We start from the raw sequence: 17658 nt of genomic DNA on the forward strand, positions 1-17658 counted from the left end.
CGCTACAATGACGGCCCAGCCTGCACGGTATCAGAGGGGCCTGGGGACCACCAACATTTTCTCGTTTTTCTCGGACCACTGGTTGGTGACTGCTGCTTTAAGGCACGCAAAAAATACAGGCAACAGTGTAAATGCAGCCTTAATATTATGGACAGTCTCAATTCTTGATATTGGGGCTTTGGCGGGTTGGGCAAAACCCCCCACTCCAAGGAGATAACACAGATCTGAGGAAAAAGCTATAGGGAATTTCAGCTCTGCTTTCTTATTTGATTGACAGCACCATTTAGAAATACAAGTGACTGCGTGTTTTAGGTCAGTGACTGTAGTAGTAAATGCATAGGGGAAATAGAACAGCCAGGAAACTAGAAACTGAGAAAATGAGCAATTTCATTGTCCACATTTCTATTATGCCAGAGCCACCTTATAAACCCATCACAACTGGGGCACAGCCAGAATCTGAATACTCAGTTTATAATTATTGCACCTCTACAGGCTTATTTGCGGAAGATGTATATTTCCCCCCTTATCTCAGTATTTACTTCATTCCAGTCTAACATTTTGGTTGGAGTTTTAAGTACAGCTGTCGCCTGTTAACTGCCTGACCTTACACGCGGCGTGCTGAGAAGATGACACGGTGCCAGGTCCAGCACATGACATACCAACAACTGTCTGACTTCTAGTGACCGCCGACCCTCTAAAAACTGGCGATTCCCATATTATTATCTGAGTAATTTCCTTTTTAATTTAACCATTTTAACCACAAGATCATTTGTACAATTAAAGCTGAGCTCCAGGCTCAGAAAGTGTCATTTAAAGTAGGAATGTTCCGATACCATTTTTTCAAGACCAAGTACAAGTACTTACCCTCAGGTACTCGCCAATACCAACTACTGATACTTTTTCTTAAAGGGACAAATTACTTTTTTCTAAAACAATACAGAAAAATTATTTTAGGGCAGTTTCTCACCAGGGCTGCGTACAGATATCCCTGGGGCTGAATGTGGGTCTCTCCAGGGCTTTGTGGGCAGGTGCTGGGCTGAAGGGGCGGATGCCGGCCTGAAAGGGTGGGTGGCGAGCTGAACGGGTGCCGGTTTTGTGCCGGTTCCGGGGCTGCATGTGCAGCTGTCCTGAGCTGTGTCAGCACAGTGAAGGAGGAGGAGGTGTGGTACCGGTACCGGCCTTTAGTATTGGGGCATTTTCACGAGTATCGGTATTGGGACATCCCTAATTTAATTATATTTCTCAATAGCCACAAAGGATATAATCCACTTTATGTACATCAAATGCCTTTTGCAGATTCAGATATGGCTTTGTTAAAGCAGCAGTGACACCATCACTGTGCTGTGCAGAGTGCAGAGCTGTGGGAGGGACCCTGCGGGCCCCACCTACTACAGACTGCCTGCAAAAAACTACAGGAGGGGCGGAGACAAGACCAGCCACCCGGCACAAGGAGAGAATGCAGCGGAGATCGGTCTTTATTATAGAAAACTGACTACTGTACAGATCTGGAAGAAATACACAGAGGACACCAAGATTTAGGCACGAATATACACGGCACTTGTATTTAGACAATATTTACTTATCCCGGAGTTCAGCTTTAACTTATACTATGCAAGTTATTTTCCCGTAAAAAAACCTCCCTTGTGCAAACAAAAGCCTTGAGACACGCTATAATATTCCCCCTTGCTTGTCCCTCAGCAGCTACATAAAAAGTAATGTAGGGAGGTGAGGGGAGGGGTGGAGAGCTGGACCAGCACAGAGAGTAATGGAGTGACTGACTAGTTAAATTGTTTAGCAGGTTTAAAGGCACATTGCGAATGATTTTTCTGTGCTTTCAGCTGCAATTTTTGAAGTTAATGACAGGGTCTCTTTAACAGTGGCAGACAGAGTCACCAAAGAGCTCCTATGCAAGACCAATCTATGGGCTTCCTATGTGATAGGAAATTAAAATACCTATTCACTGTGTATCTGACAACTAGAGAACAGTGAACCACGCCAAAGTCCTCATGATCTGACCTACATCTAGTATAAATGGGCCCGAGTCCTAGAGGGCCCATGTGCAGCTGCAGAGACTGCACAAATGGCATGTCAACCCCTTTTAACACTTTACCAAGCATGTATTACAAATGTCATGACCATCAAAGGGGTAAAACAAATTGGATTACCTCAGCAATTTCAAAATAGCATGAAAGAGAAACGCTGTGAATTTTCCAGTCTGTAATTTGTATGAAAAAAACAAAAATTATTCCGGCTATCTGAAGCCCAAAGAAGGGATCCACTGCCCATCCATAAAAGAAAAAGAAAACACAACCTTAGTTTACCCAGAACACAAAGATCCTTGGTTGCTACTATGAATGTAACTGCTAAATATACGGTATAGCACAGATCATATAACCATTATTCATGACTGTCTCTTAAAATGATTTAGAGTTAGTATACACAGGCATTTGAGATCAGGTAAAAGAAGTTTGAGATGTGTTTGTGGTTTGCCTTTATTCCTCTATATGTCAATGTGAATGCATGGTAAATGTATACTGAACACATGGCAAATGCCTCTCAAATGTCTATATACACGAGCCCTAAGGACACATTTACACTTTTGCATTTAAATGTGCTTTTGTGAGTTTTAATCTGCTTTTCTTGCATGCCCATTAAAAGTCATGGATTTAAAAGCAGTCACAGTGTGAATGTGGCTATTATAAATACAGAATTTCCCCTTTTTCAGATACAGCATACACTAGGCAGGGTACAAAGGATCGCTTTGATGGGTATTAAGTATTAGGTAAGTCGGCTTTCTGACAGTCTGTCCTAAGGTACAGTTCAGTAAGTTTGATTAGTATATATCTGACTAAATGCTGATCAGTAAAGTAGTTCCATGCAGAACCTTTTTTCTCTTTAAAGTCGCAGGAGTAGGTTTACTAATGTACTCCTGTGACCCAAAGTCAGCATATATATGCTGATAGCGCAGAGCTGTGCTGCAGCAATATTTCTGGACTCAATCCGGCTGCGTGATTGACAGCTGGCTCTGCCTCTCTAGAGCCACAACCAACTGTAACGCTCTTCTCAGAATTCTCTTTGGGGCTCTCCAGGCCGCCACTTACCAGCCCTGTGGCGGCCGTGGCTGGGAGGCGGGAGCTGGCAGGAGCGTGCAAGACCAGCCGGCGCCGCCGACGTCTACATCTGCTGCTAAAGATAAGCTCCGCCCTCCCAGCCAGAGATCCTCGTGCGGTGGATGGGAGGAGTGAGGTCTCTTCTCATTGGCTGGGGGGCGGAGCTCCAGAAGACAGTGGATGGACCGCACCGATGATAGAGGAAATGGATGAGCTCTCAGCCTTGTCGCTATCGCTCCTGTCAGTTTGACAGCGACAGGGCTGAGAGCTCTCATTGTTACCTGGCTGCGAGCGAGGTGATGTGCCGTTCTGACAGGGCAAACTAGGCGGCCGCGAGGCCCTCGGGAGCGCGAGGCCTAAGGCGACCGCCTAATTTGCCTAATTAAAGAGCCGCCTCTGCCCCCCCTCCCCTGTCTTTCCCTCCAATGAGTGCTGGAGAAATGGGGAATACCAGTGGGGAGCAGTGGCTGACAGTCACTGCTCTCTCCGGGGAGAAGCCATGAGCTGAGCAATTAGTGGTTCCATGATTTTTCAGTTCATGGTATAGAGCTGGCATGTGACACCTGCAGTGTCCCACATTATCTCTAAGTACTGGGAAGAGTATATCTTACTTTCCCAATACTTCTTGGAATTTCCTCCTAGTTTTCACATAATTTATAAATTTTCACACAAATATTTTTCACATATCATGTAAACCAAACAGTGCTATGTGCATAGCCATTCATTGTGCTTAAAGGTTATAAGTCAGTTTGCTTAAAGTTAAAATAAACACACACATTCGTAAAAGTCAAAAACGTATTCATAGGAGCCAGTAAACAATTCCAACTGCAATCAGTGGATCACGGGTGCAATGCTAAGGCTGCTGCAGATTCTTCTTCTCAGTCCCACAGATGGAAGAATGAATGAACTACAAGTGTGGTTACATCATTGCATTTGTATTCCATCGCCAACAAAAAGTCCTTCAGCTGTAGTGACTGATGGGACTTGCAGTCTCTCCTTTCACAGATCTTGTCACATGTATACCCTGGTAAAACATTGCATTGCAAATGCACAGATGTGAACCTTAGCTTATGCGTTCAATATAACCAAAAGCTAACTACATTATTACCAAACGTTTTAGAAAATGTAATAGAATACTTTGCTAATATAGGGAACATGTGCTTCCCTTGCCTGTCAGGACCCTTTACTGAGGAGCACTGAAATAGGAAACAAAATGGGCTTTTCTTGTGGGTCAGGACCCTCCACTGGGGAGCACTGATATTGGAAAGAGCACTGATATTGGAAAAAATGTGCTTCTCTTGCCGGTCAGGACCCTCCACTGGGGGGCACTGATATAAGAAAAATGGGCTTCCCTTGCTTGTCAGGAACCTTCACTGAGGAGCACTAATACAGGGAAAAATGTGCCTCCCTTGCCTGTCAGGACCCCTCACTGGGGGGCACTGATATTGGAAAAAAAAATGTGCTTCCTTGCCTGCCAGGACGCACCACTGGGGAGCACGGATATAGGGAAAAATGTGCTTCCCTTGCCTGCCAGGACGCAGCACTGGGGAGCACCGATATAGGGAAAATGTGCTTCTCTTGCCGGTCAGGTCCCTCCACTGGGGAGCACTGATATAGGAAAATAATGTGCTTCCACTGCCTGTTCCGACCCTCCACTGGGGAGCACTGATATAGTGAAAAATATGCATCCCTTACCTGTCAGGACCCTCCACTTAGGAGCACAGGACAATCTGAAGAAAAGAGCACTAAGCAACTACACCTACCCTACTCTCCTCCTTACAGGATCCCATTTACTACAACATGACAGGGTCACTTTAAATGTATGATCCAAATCTCCTGTATGAGGGTACTGCTATAGCCGCTTTCCCAAGCATCAAAATTAGATTTTAATTTCAGTAGAGTGAAGACAAATGCTTTATGAGCTGAATATTCAATGTACCACAATGGCCGCCTGAAGCTCTATTAACGTGAAAGCACTTAGGGGCTCTGAGTGAAAAGCACTAGATTAAATAAAGTCATTATTATTAATCATATCCTGTGAAAGACTGATCAGAGCGCCTAATATATTTAGATGTTATATACAGCTGTCTCAGTGACACCACTCCGTGTTATCCTTTGTGTGTGTATGGGCATGTGTGTGTGTGTTTACCACAATGGGCGAAGGGCATTGAACCAAGTGGATTTAATGCTAGCAAAGATCAGGAGATAAGAGCACTCCGGTGACCTGTGGCCCCTGCTGTCTCCGGCCCTCACGCATATGTCTATTATCTTTCCAGGGTACTGTCTGACAGGCTGCTTTTGTTAGCAGGCTTGTCAGGCTCTTGTCAGTAAAAGAGCAGGACAATAGAGAGAAGGGGTGCCTCTGTCTCCATGGACCTCACACTGACCCCGCTTCTGTTTGTCTATAAAGCACAGGGCATTTCAATAACATGGACCGTAAATAAACCATTACCGCCATCAGGCACTTTTACTAGTGATGCCAAAAGCTGCTGATTTAACCTCTGGTTAGACTGAGGCATGCATCCAGGCTGGCCTGCGGTATCTCTGTGTTATTATGAAAAAAAGAAAACTTTAGTCATGGAAAAATCCAGTAAAAAAAAATACATCTATCATATTTGTCCCCGACAATTACCATGCATTTATCGTATGACTCACACAGTTCAGGTGTAGGCTGTAATAAAATTCTCGCTCTCCGTCACAGTTTAAAAAGTCTTGAAGTTAACATTGCTGCTGAAGTGCGAGACCCGCATCCTTGGTTAAAGTGGTCTACAGACAGTAGACAGTAACAAAAAAACATTCTACAAACATTCAAACTTACCTAATGCAAGACCTACAGCGTACAAACATTTCGCGATTCAATGGCAAACAACATGGTGACCCATCTCTAACTCTGTCACTAATTCCTATTAGTGGACTCCAGGTTCCGGTTGTATAAGGGTCTCAACATGTGTTCAAGTTTGCATTACCCCCTCAACTTTCACAATCTGAATATTCACATGTAGCCACTCTGCCATGAGCATGAGTGTCCCTATCCTAAATTTAGTTCTGCTGGCTGTAGCTAGCCTGAGCTGAATTGATAACACGTGTAAATTGATAGCTTTTTGTTGGGTTTTCCGCTTGGTTCAGGTTATTGTATGATTCTGCCTACTGCTGGGTCATGTGCCTGGCAATAGTGTAAGAAGATATACACATGTCCAAAAATACATAAATCCAACCAACTAGGTTTATTGCCAGTGGTGGATTGCTTAGGGAGGATATAAATATTTAAGGGAATCTTCTGGAAGCTCTATTGCCTCCCAGGCTTTGTCTGGGAAGGATGTATGTGCAGATGCTCTCTTGCCTCCCTGGCTTCGTTTGGGGAGGACATGTGCCCAACTCTTTGACCTCCCAGGCTTTGTCTTGGGAGGATGTGTATGTTGTTGCCCTCTTGCCCCCCAGGTTTTGTCTGGGGAGGATGCGTGTGTAGCTGCTCTCTGGCCTCCCAGCCTGTGCCTAGGGAGGACGTGTCTATCCGCTCTCTTGCCTCACAGGCTTTTCCGGTGAAAAACGTGTGTAGATATTCTCTGACCTGCCAGGCCTGCTGCCTGAGGAGGACATGTGTGCTTAGAGCCAAAAGCTTGCACTTCCTGGCCAGAGGAGTTGCCCAGTAGTGAAGCTAAAACCTGTAAAGGAGCACCAGGTAGGAGGGTCGGCTGCAGTAGGAGTATCTGGAGAAGCTGGGTATAAGCTCACAGGTCTGGTGACTCGTCCAGGGGGTGTGTGTATGGTTTCTGCTTTACAGTCTGAAATATACATATTGCTGGTCTGGCTTAAAGATCATTTTCTGTATGACTGTAATCCTTCTCTCCCTGGGTTTTTCAGAATAAATAAAATGCGTTAACCTCTTGAGGAGTGACTGGTGCCCAATTCTTCACATCCCACAGGTCAAGGATTCAAACCTGAGGTGAAATGTCAGCCCACCTACCGACTTTGGGGTCCCCAACCAACTTCAGGCAGTAAGAGGATGATATATATGGGAAAATATGAATAATGTTTTAGCTGACAGCCAGGAGCACACAACTGCACATATGCTCCTAGTTCGCAGACTGTGCTGTCACTGGCAGCCCCAGTTTCCAGTATGGTTTCCAGTCATGTGATTGAAATCATGTGCGGGCCAGTATAGTGGCTTTGTGGTTAGCATTTCTGCCTTGCAGCACTGGTCCCCAGTTGTAAACTCCTTGCAGGTAGTGTTTTGAAAGGTATTTAATGTTCTTCCTGTGTTTTCATGAGATGCCTCAGGGTACTCTGGTTTTCTTCCACACTTCAAAGACATGCTGGAAGGTTAATTGGCTCCTGTCTAAATTGGCCCTCATATCTATGCATATGAGATAGGGACCTTAGATTGTAAGCTCCTCGAGGGCAGGGACTGATGTGAATGTGCAATGTAAAAGCACTGCATAAAAATTGTCAGTGCTATATAAATACCTGTAATAATAATAACGTTATCACCATGACAGCCAATCACAGTGACCATAGAGGGTTTGTAAACAGGAGTGGTGGAAAGTGGAGGAAAGTTGAGTATTTTTATTTGAAAAACACTTTTCTACGCACTCGAGGAGCCCCCCTGATTCCTGAAGCTCCTCCATTGTTTTTCAGTACAGAGATCTAAAAGTACAGACCTCCATTGCGGAACCTGCTGGTGAGATCTGGTACTGCAGTGTGAAATTAAATTGCAGTCACTCCCTAAGAAAATAATTTTAATTCTATTGCTATACCAGCAATAACAAGTTTACCTCGGAATATCTGGATGCTCTGATGTGCAAAACAGCTACCATCTTCCAGGGGCCCTGACTCTTTCTTTTGCAACTCACTACAGGTTAGTGGGTTTGCCCAATCACAGTGATGGGTCATCAGGAAGGAATAGTTTAAGGAGCAGGTTATGAAAATGGGTGGGACAAAGTCAGCAACAACAGACATCAGTCACTGGTTTGCACATAAAAGCACCCCGGCATTTAAAGCCCAAGGGTATTATTGCTGAAATTCTTAAATGGCAGCCATGTTTGTTTATACGTATAGTTCATTGTTCAGCTTGTTTGGACAGACAAAACTGTAAGGCTATCTTAGAAACTGCATGGCTAAAGCACTGCATTGGGGGGAGGCAGGGGGCATGTCATTTACTTCCTCCTACCTGGTGGTACCAGTATTTTGATGGAGTGGTGGGGAATCAGAGTCACAGGTGAATTGTACTAGAGGTAGATTTAAGCACCAAAAGGTGTCTAACACCTGGTGGGGTTTTCAGTTTGGGATTAGGTTACATAGCTACATAGTTATAGTATTTGGGGTTGAATAAAGACATACGTCCATCTAGTCCAACCCATATAGGTCCACGCATCATCTCATTCTTAGGGATACTGGTATCCCTGGATATTATGGTCCCTCAAGAAATTGTCCAAACGTTTCTTGAACAAATCTACACTCTTGGCTGAAATCACTGCCGATGGCAGTGAGTTCCAGACCTTAACCGCTCTTACTGTAAAGAACCCTCTTCGCCCATTGTGCTGGAATTTTTTCTCCACCAACTTTAGGTGGTGGCCTCTAGTCTTTGTAATGGAGTTAATCTCAAACAGTTTGTTGCCAATGTTGCTGTCACCATTGAACATCTTGTACATGAAAATCATATCCCCCTTAATCTCCTTAATTCCAGCGTAAACATGTTTAAGGTCAGAAGCCTTGTCTCATAGCTCCTGTCCTTCATTCCCCTAATTAGTTTTGTTGCCCTCAGCTGGACTCTCTCCAGTTCAAGGACATCCCTTCTCAGTACCGGCGACCAAAACTGGACCGCTTACTCCAGATGTGGCCGAACCAACGATCTATATAGAGGTTCTAACCGTATATGAGATATTTGTGTTTGGAAACTAAATGTCTTTATGAAAAATATTATACAGCTACCAGATGTCCCTCATTTGGAGGAACAGGCCCTTTTAACAAATTCCTGTCCCCTTTCCTCCTCAGTTGAATGTACTGTTAGCCTGATGTATAGACTATTATAAAAAAAAAAAAGCACTTGTGGGTTTAACTAATCATGTTTGCATTAATAGTCAATTATTTTCGGTTTAACTAGGTACTTAGAAGGGTTGTGTTCTTTGCCTACATACTTTGTGCTAAAAAGTGACCCTCATCTCAGAATGTTGGCAGGCATGCATTAGGTCAATTTGCAAATGCAGATCAAGTGATACATATGCAGCCTATGGAATTAAACCTAAAGAAGAGGGATCAGAGAACTGTGAGGTTTGTTTTTCAGTAGTCAGCTCTGTACCAGCAATGCAATGAGAGGGGCTTGTAGTTGTACTTCATACCTGCTCCCAGGGCTGTCACTATAATGAGGTAGTTGCCCCAGACGCCATCTCATTGGATCACGTGGGGGCCTGTCACCCCTGTGTGCCTGCCACTCCCGTGCCAGCCAGAGTTTCCCAGGTTGCTAAGACCTCTTAGCAACCTGGGACCGTCTGGCCAGCATTCTACTCGGCTCTCTGACATCACTGGTTTGTAGTAAGTGAGCGGGATGCTCTGGATGGAGTCCTGCTCACCTCTTGTGAACCAGTGAGTCAGGACGGGACGCTGGATAGAGCCAGACCCAGAAGCAGCATCCCCTCTCCGTAAACCATAAATTAGCCCCTCCAGCAACCCCCTGGAAATGAATAAGCACCACCAGCGCACCACCCCCCCACCCTGGGAAATAGGTAGACACTGCCGGAACCCAGGCCCACCTTTTCAAAAAGAGCAGCACCCCCCCTTCCAGAAATGAGCATGCACCGCCTATCAACCCAATCCAACTGGAAACGAGCATCCACTGCGAGCCCACAGACTTACTTGGGGGTCCTCTATGCGAGAATATGAATAATTTTTCAGTTGAAGATTGCACAATTTATTTTCAGACAATAGTAAACAGTAAAAGTAGAGATGTGCCCATATCAATTTTTTTAAATTGAGTTTGTTTCTAACCTAAGAAATATCATGAGATTTGGTTACTATGGGCAATTTAAATGTTCCTTAGACCAATCTTTCTCAACTAGGGTGCCTGGAAATTTTTGCACAGAGGCACTGGGACTGAGGACATTGATGTTAAATGGGCTCCTAATGTGAAAGAGGAGGGTCTCTGATGTGAAGGGTGGCTCTGGTGTGAAGAGGGGCTTCTAATGTGATGGGGCTCCTGGTGTTTAAGAGGGGGGGGGCGATCTAATGTGAAGGGTGTTCCAAATGTGAAGAGGGGTCTTTGATGTGAATGAGGGGTTCAGGGAGTGAAAAAGGAGTGTGGATGTGAAATGGGTTCCTGATGTGAAGGGAGCATCTTATATGATGTGGGCTCGATTATAAAAGATGGGGACTCTGACTTGAAAGGGGGCGGGGGGCTCTGATGTGAGTGGGGCTCCTCAGGTGAAGAGGGGACTCTGATGGGAAAGGGGGGCTCCTGATGTCAAAAAGGAAGGTGAATACAAAGTGGGCTTCTAATGTTAAGGGGGCTCCTGATTTGAAGAGGTGGTCTGATGTGAAAGAAGAACCCCTAATGTAAAGTGGGTTTCTGATGTGGTTTTGCATGGAGTCTCTACCTAAAATCCATACCAGACCCTACCTCGGATGAATGTCTGGTATGGATTTTGGAGGGGCCACAAGTTGTTGTTTTTTTACATTCGTACATTGGCATTTTTTTTTTTTATAGGATTCCTTGAGATTTTGCATACTTTTAAAGGGTGCCAGGTTGAAAAATGCAGCCCTAGACACTGGTCCAGCAGCAGATTTCTGCTTCTCTTATCACAACAGAATTCTGTTGCTGCTTGAAACAATGCCGAAACTTACAGTATATGCAAATAGAAATTTAGAGCAAGCTACTATTTACATATCAATGTCAGAGAGCTCTGGGCAGCTCAGAGTTGAGACTTTTCTGCACATCAGTTACTTAGCCTACTGACAGTTTATGCAGTTAGCTGCTTGCTGCAGTGGTTTTGATTTAGCCTCAGGTTTACTTCAGGGGTTCGCGCAGCTGTACAGGTGGTGATGGGCCATGATTTAGACACAGGACGTGTTATGCTAACTTTTACAGTTCTAAGAAACTTGTAACAGCTGCAATTTAAGCAGAAGAAAAGCAAGGGGAACCTGTAAAGTGTTATTTTAGCCCAGGCTTGCATATGACACACATTGCCCATGCAGAGCAAAGCAATAGATCCGACTTTAATATCCCCCTCTCCATCTGCACTTCCTTACATGTCATTTGGTTCCCTTGGCGGTTTTCAGTCACCAGGGGTGAAGAAAGACAGCACTGCATAACCCCTGGTTGGTGGACACTGTAAAAAGTTCTGTTACAATGGTGGTCAGTGTTAATGTCTCCATTACAATGGTGGTCCATTTGGGAGGGAGCAGCTCTTTAAATAATTCTAAAAGAGCAACGTTAAAATGCACAATTCTGTCAAATAACATGTGGAATGCCTTGAACCTGTCAAGTGGTGCACCTGTAGGATGTACTGCAGCAAAACTGACACTTACAAAGAAAAAAATATATAATTATTTAAATTGCCAGTTAACTACATTTCCCAGCCAGAATTGACCCAAATTCTATTCAAAAACTATAGACTGCATTAAAAAATAAACTAAATCAAGAAAACATACTGAGGTTCTCTCCATAATCTTTAACAGGCCCTTATCGCAGCATGTTTCACACCAGCCCCCCCCCAACCATATACAGTCACATGCACTCAACATGGGGGCAGGTGTCTTGCCAGAGGAGACCCCTGCCATGTTGGTAAGGACATGGAGGGCCTCTTCCCCACATCTAGTCCCCAAGAAGACACGAGGGTCAGTAGATGGGGGGCTTATTGGAATCTGAAAGTTTCCTACTTCACGTCCATTGCCAGTCATGTTATCCAGCGATGCAGATTCCTGTTAATCACAATGAACGACACCTGCCAAACCGCCGAAACAAAAAGCACACCGACACATCTGCACCTGACAGCTGCTTGACGCAAAGGGCAGCTCCTCGAGCCAGCATTTACTAGCAACCAGTGAGTAACAAGAACCTGTCACATTTACCAGCAGTAGCAATACAGCTAGCAAATTTAGCATTTCCTCTTGGGGTAATGTTCGGGTCCGCTAAATGAGGCACAATTCAGAAAGAATTCAGGTTTGCTCTGAATCTGAAGCTTATACCACTTCCTGTATATACAGGATTTTAAAACTAAATTGTACAATAGCTTAATGCTATGTAAATCCATTCCCATTTTAAATGAATGCCCCGCCCCCTAATTAAAGCACAGTATCTGCTTAAAATGGCTTGCTGGATGTACAGCAAGAAAATGTATCCATGGAATGTTTTTTGAAATGTTGGCAACTATGATACCATCGATCACTTTTTCTTATTTTCAAAAGTGTAGACATACATTATGTACTACAGTTGTGTATATAAAATAATAATACCGTTTTTTATTCCTTTTTTAAATTAATGAACATAGCGGCAGTAGACTTGGCTTTGATACCTGACCCAAGGCCTATTGTTTTTTGTGGTAGATTTTTGGTGCTTTCATGTTCACATGTTGTGGGATTCTTTTTGATGTTAGCACATGATTTGATTACAGTATTCAAGCCTCAAATTTTATCATAGCTCTGTGCTCCAAAAGCCTTTTTTTTTTAACACAGACGGCACACCCTGAAAAATCAATGCTAATACACAGATGCACAGAGGGACTATCGATTTTGAAGTTTCCTTGCTACAAATCCATTTTGCTACACTTGATAAATAAGCTCCATAATGTGTCAACAATATACAGTATTGATGGCAGTGTCATTTTCCCCCAATTATTAAGGCTGCTAGTTAGATTGAACTTAGTGTTTCTGGGCATGTCGTTTTAACTAGAGCTGTAGTCATAAACACCTTACTGAACCAAAGATGGGGCATAAAGTAACATCATTTTACTGAAATTAAAGCAGAACTAAAGTATTTCTGTTAGCTTTTGCTTTATTTATTGTTTAGCAGGAGGTGATGAAGGTCTGAGAGAAAGGATGTCATCATTCAAGTTTGTAAGCGGACCCCAGCCGGCAGGTCCATCAGTCACAATCATACTGGGTGCCAAAAAATTTAATTACAGCAATGAGAGGCCAGAATCTTGTATTTAAAACTTTAGGGCCCACTTCTTCTAACTATAGGCATTGTCTCAGGGGAAACCTCTTGTCATAACAGGCCACACTCTCTCACAGGTAGCTTCCAGGCCACTGCTCTGAAGTCCTCACTTGACACCCAGGCCCGAGGCCCTTGGTCTCCTGATAAAGGAAAAGGGGAGGGGAACACCAAATACTCCCCAAAGCTGCTGTAGACATACAGTAGATGGCCAACTACCTATAATTTCATCCTGAGCCCAACTCTTTTCTTCTTTGGTCCAAGTAAACAGCACACATGCATACTTCTTAGAAAGAAAGGGATGACCAGACCGAGCAGGTTTACAACAAAATACGTTTTTTCTTTATCTTAAGGGCAAGTGCACATTCTAGTATGCATATACATTTCAGGAATTAGTATGGTCATATCTCTATTAAGCAGAGCACCTTTCTCTTTCCAGGAGAAGCTAGTGCCCAAACAAGAAGAACTACAAATGTAGTCTCTTTCTGTGTCCAAGTTTGAGCTTCACAGTAGACTAATCTTTGCTCCCTTCCCCCTGAATGGGGAGCCCCATCTCAAAGCTACTTACATTACCTGGTTCTAAGTGCCCTCAGAGAAAAACAGAGCTCCTCCTTAAACCTTTCTCCAGCTACCCAGCTAAGGCCCTTGTGATACAGGCTGTGCTATTCATAGCACTTCAATGCCCAAAATGGCTGCCAAAATCTTGCAGGAATTCTGTGTTTAACATTGACACAGGTTTCCTCAAGATGGAGCCTGGAGCCCATAGTCCTAGGCTGTACTCCCCCCAGTGCCAGAATTAAACCACAGGTCATGTAATTGCTCTGTTGGTGCTCCAGAAAAGGGTAAGTGACTTAAGCTAGCCGTATACTAGCCGTAGTATTTTGTTTGAAAATACTTGTTTCCTAAATGTCCATTTGGCTTTCTGATGGGGTCGGTTAATTAATTGCTCAAATCGACGATTGTTTTTGACCATAGTGACAAAGAAAATGGAAGGAGCAGGATGGAAATTCTCTCTCGAATGAATTAAATTCTAACAGTGAATGTAGTTTTCATTTGGGGAAACACCAATTTATGCCAACATTTAATGTTAAAATGAAATTATATTTTGAATGACATTCGTCAAGTCTCTGATGGCATTATTGAATGTCCTGATGAGATTTTTCATATGAACGTTCATACGAAAATCTACCCACAATGTCTGCCCGACAGACCAGCCTGGCACCACTCCTCGGCAATGGCAGTGGCCATCACCCAAACCCCCACTACAAGTTCTCTGTAGGAACTAATTCCATTTTCCAGGTACCATTCATAAAATAGGTCACTTCTATTCTTGCTCTAATCCATCCATCTCCTGTTTGCCATTTATTACTGATTTTACTAAAAGCAACTGGAAGGAGCCACATTGTTTTGTGTGGGGATGTGCTTTGCCCCTTATGCAAATACAGAAGAAAATGACAAACAAAGTGGGAAATATGGAAACCTATGACCTCTGAGCTACAAGCAGAGATGAAGCCAATGTGTCACAGAAATATCTTTTAGCTATGCTCCACAGATGCATACTTACCAAGATCCGAAGCCCATGCCTCCAATGTTTGTTGACATCCCACGCTCCCGCTTAGCTGCACAGCAGAGCCCCATAGAACTCTTAAGTGTCTTTACTCCTGGGCAGGAGATGGTGATAGATGAGCCCCACAGAAGTCTATGAGGCTCTACTGCATGGCCGAGAAAGAGAGGCGTTGCGGTGCAAGATGTAAACAATCTCTGGAGGCCGTGGGCATTAGATTATGCATCTGCATAGGGCTGAGAGGAGTGGGATCTGTTAGCTGTAGGGGGGAGGGGGCAAAAAGGATGAGTGCACTTTGCATTTATCCTTTAAGAACCACCTTGTGTGCTTGAATGCCAGCCCATGCAGTGGATTATACTCACCTTATCTTTGCTTGGCTGGGTTAATGAAACAATTGCGAGCAGGAAGCTAGAAGCTTTTATAGCAGGATAGATATACACAATCTCTACTGCCATAGTAAGCCTGCTGGTCTGTATTTTTTTTCTTTACTTCACTTCCTTTTTAAGCGGTCTCTTGGCTATCTTGTCACAGATGGCAACTTACTTTACTGGTGACACCTTACTTTGCATTTAGGCCCTAAAGGAGGGTCTTTAGAGACTTCGGACCTTGGGCAATTGTTCAGTGCATCACATTAAACAGTAGTCCTGAAATGGGAGAATGAGCAGTGTGAATCCCTCTTGAAGAAACAACACTGAGATCCAGATTATTGCTTTCAAGAAGCATTATTTCTTGAACAGTGTGTACAAGCAGGGCTGTATTTTTAATGAGGAACTTCTAGGTTTGTACTTAATAGAGAAGGGAAAGAAGTAGCAGCAACAAAGTACAACATTAGGGAATTTTGTATTTTTTTCCTTTGATTAACTGCTTTGTTTGAACACCTCATATTCTAAGCGGGTCATTTATCAAGTAAATTATTGGCATGATTAGATGCCAATGAGGCTGCTTTTTATTTATCACAAGTATTTTCATCTGGTTTTTCTGTGTATTTTGGATATTTGCTCCTAGAATCCTGGGCAGCAAACAGATTTTTGCCAAGGTCTGAGACAGATTTAGCACAGAAAATGAAAGGTGTTTTTTGCAGTGCCACTTTATGAGTAAATCTGTCTCACAGCTCATGTTTAGCATAATGAAAACTCCAGTGCTAAGTGTATAATGCAACATAAAAGGTGCATAATTTAAAACAATAAACTACAAAACAAATAATGCAATTAAAAAAGGAATTAGTATCCAAAAATTTGTTCGAGCCTAAATGGAATTAAATTGTGTCCAATTAAATAAGTGTTCAAACATTATAAAAGAAAATATGCATCAACTGCCTCACATTAAATATTACAGACCAACAAAAGAAGAGGCTTAACCCAAATCTAAATGTCCAAAACTAGTATAATATCCAAAGAACAGAGTCCGGAAACAAGGCTATACATTATGATCATACACTGCCTGGCCCAAAAAATGTCACCACCTGGATTTAGCTAAGCAAATATGTAAGAGCTATAGGGGTTGCTTCAGTTGGTCAGATCTAGGTTAAGGAACATTATGTGCCCATAAAATGAGGTCAGCTGTCTAACTGGATATACTAAATGACCAGGTTTTTCCATCCATGGATTTTTCTTTCCTAATGGCACTTTGGGCATATTCCAAGATGACAATACCAAAATTAATCAGGCTCAAACTGTGAAGGAGTAGTTAAGGGAGCATGAGACATAATTTTCCCATGGATTGGTCACCACAGAGTCCAGACCCCTTAACCCCACTGAGAAACTTTGGGATGTGCTGGAAGTTTTTACACAGTGGTCCAACTCTCCCATCATCACTACAAGATCTTGGTGGAAAAATTAGTGCAACTGTGGATGGAAATAAATGTTGAGACATTGCATAAGCTTGCAAAAACAATTCCAAGGTGAATGATTGCCATAATCAACGCTAAAGGTGGTCCAATGAAATATTACAGTGTTTGTTTAAATAGTCAGGCGGTATTCAGTATATGATTATGCAGAAACATTTAACACCTGATTTATTTATAAAACTTCCATCCAGCCATACTTTGGGTGAATGCCGTTCATATGGCTTTTCTTCAACTAGATAGAGCTGAGGAGCATATGCTCATGATCACCGCCTAGTGGTGGGAATTCTGTGTGAACAGCAATCACACGGCGTATGACTGGGCTGAAATATTATAAATCAAACCCTTAAAGCAAACAATACAAACCACAACTGCTTCAAAATCAGATGTCAAAGGGCTCCCACAACCAATTAAAAGGTCAACTGCAACTCACCCACTGCTACTAGACCTACAGGGAAATAAGTAGACCAGTTAAAATCCAAGTAGGCTTGTACCCACACTGCTGTGTGTATAAAAAGCATTAGTTCTGAGAGACACTGTCCGGACTTAACCCTGCACTCAGCTCACCATCTTGATCCTAGTAAACTCCAGAGGATCCCTGGTCATACCTGCAACCAACAGAGAGTAAGAAGCTCATGTAGGAACAATGATTGGCAGCATTAAAAGGTTTTTTGCAATAAGCAAAAATAAAAATGAGAGTGTATTCTTGAAGGGTTTGACCACAATGGTGACTTTTTTCAAAAGATAGCTGGCAGGGGTCACAAATGTGTCATCAGCCTTATTTTTACAGAATGATAACATTGAACTTAATGCAGCTTCAGTAGAACTGGAAGATAGCCTGTGGAAATCAGGAAAGATGGTGAAGGGTGGAATCATACGCTTTGGGGCCTGTCATTGGGCATACAGTCCTGTATAGTAAGGCAATGAAAGTGGATGGTGCCCTTTATTACAATACCACATTGGTTTGGAACTCACACAGAACTCTTCGGCCACAGCTTCT

This window comes from Nanorana parkeri, unplaced genomic scaffold (assembly GCF_000935625.1).
Source record: "Nanorana parkeri isolate BGI_ZX_2015 unplaced genomic scaffold, ASM93562v1 scaffold202, whole genome shotgun sequence".
Taxonomy (NCBI): domain Eukaryota; kingdom Metazoa; phylum Chordata; class Amphibia; order Anura; family Dicroglossidae; genus Nanorana; species Nanorana parkeri.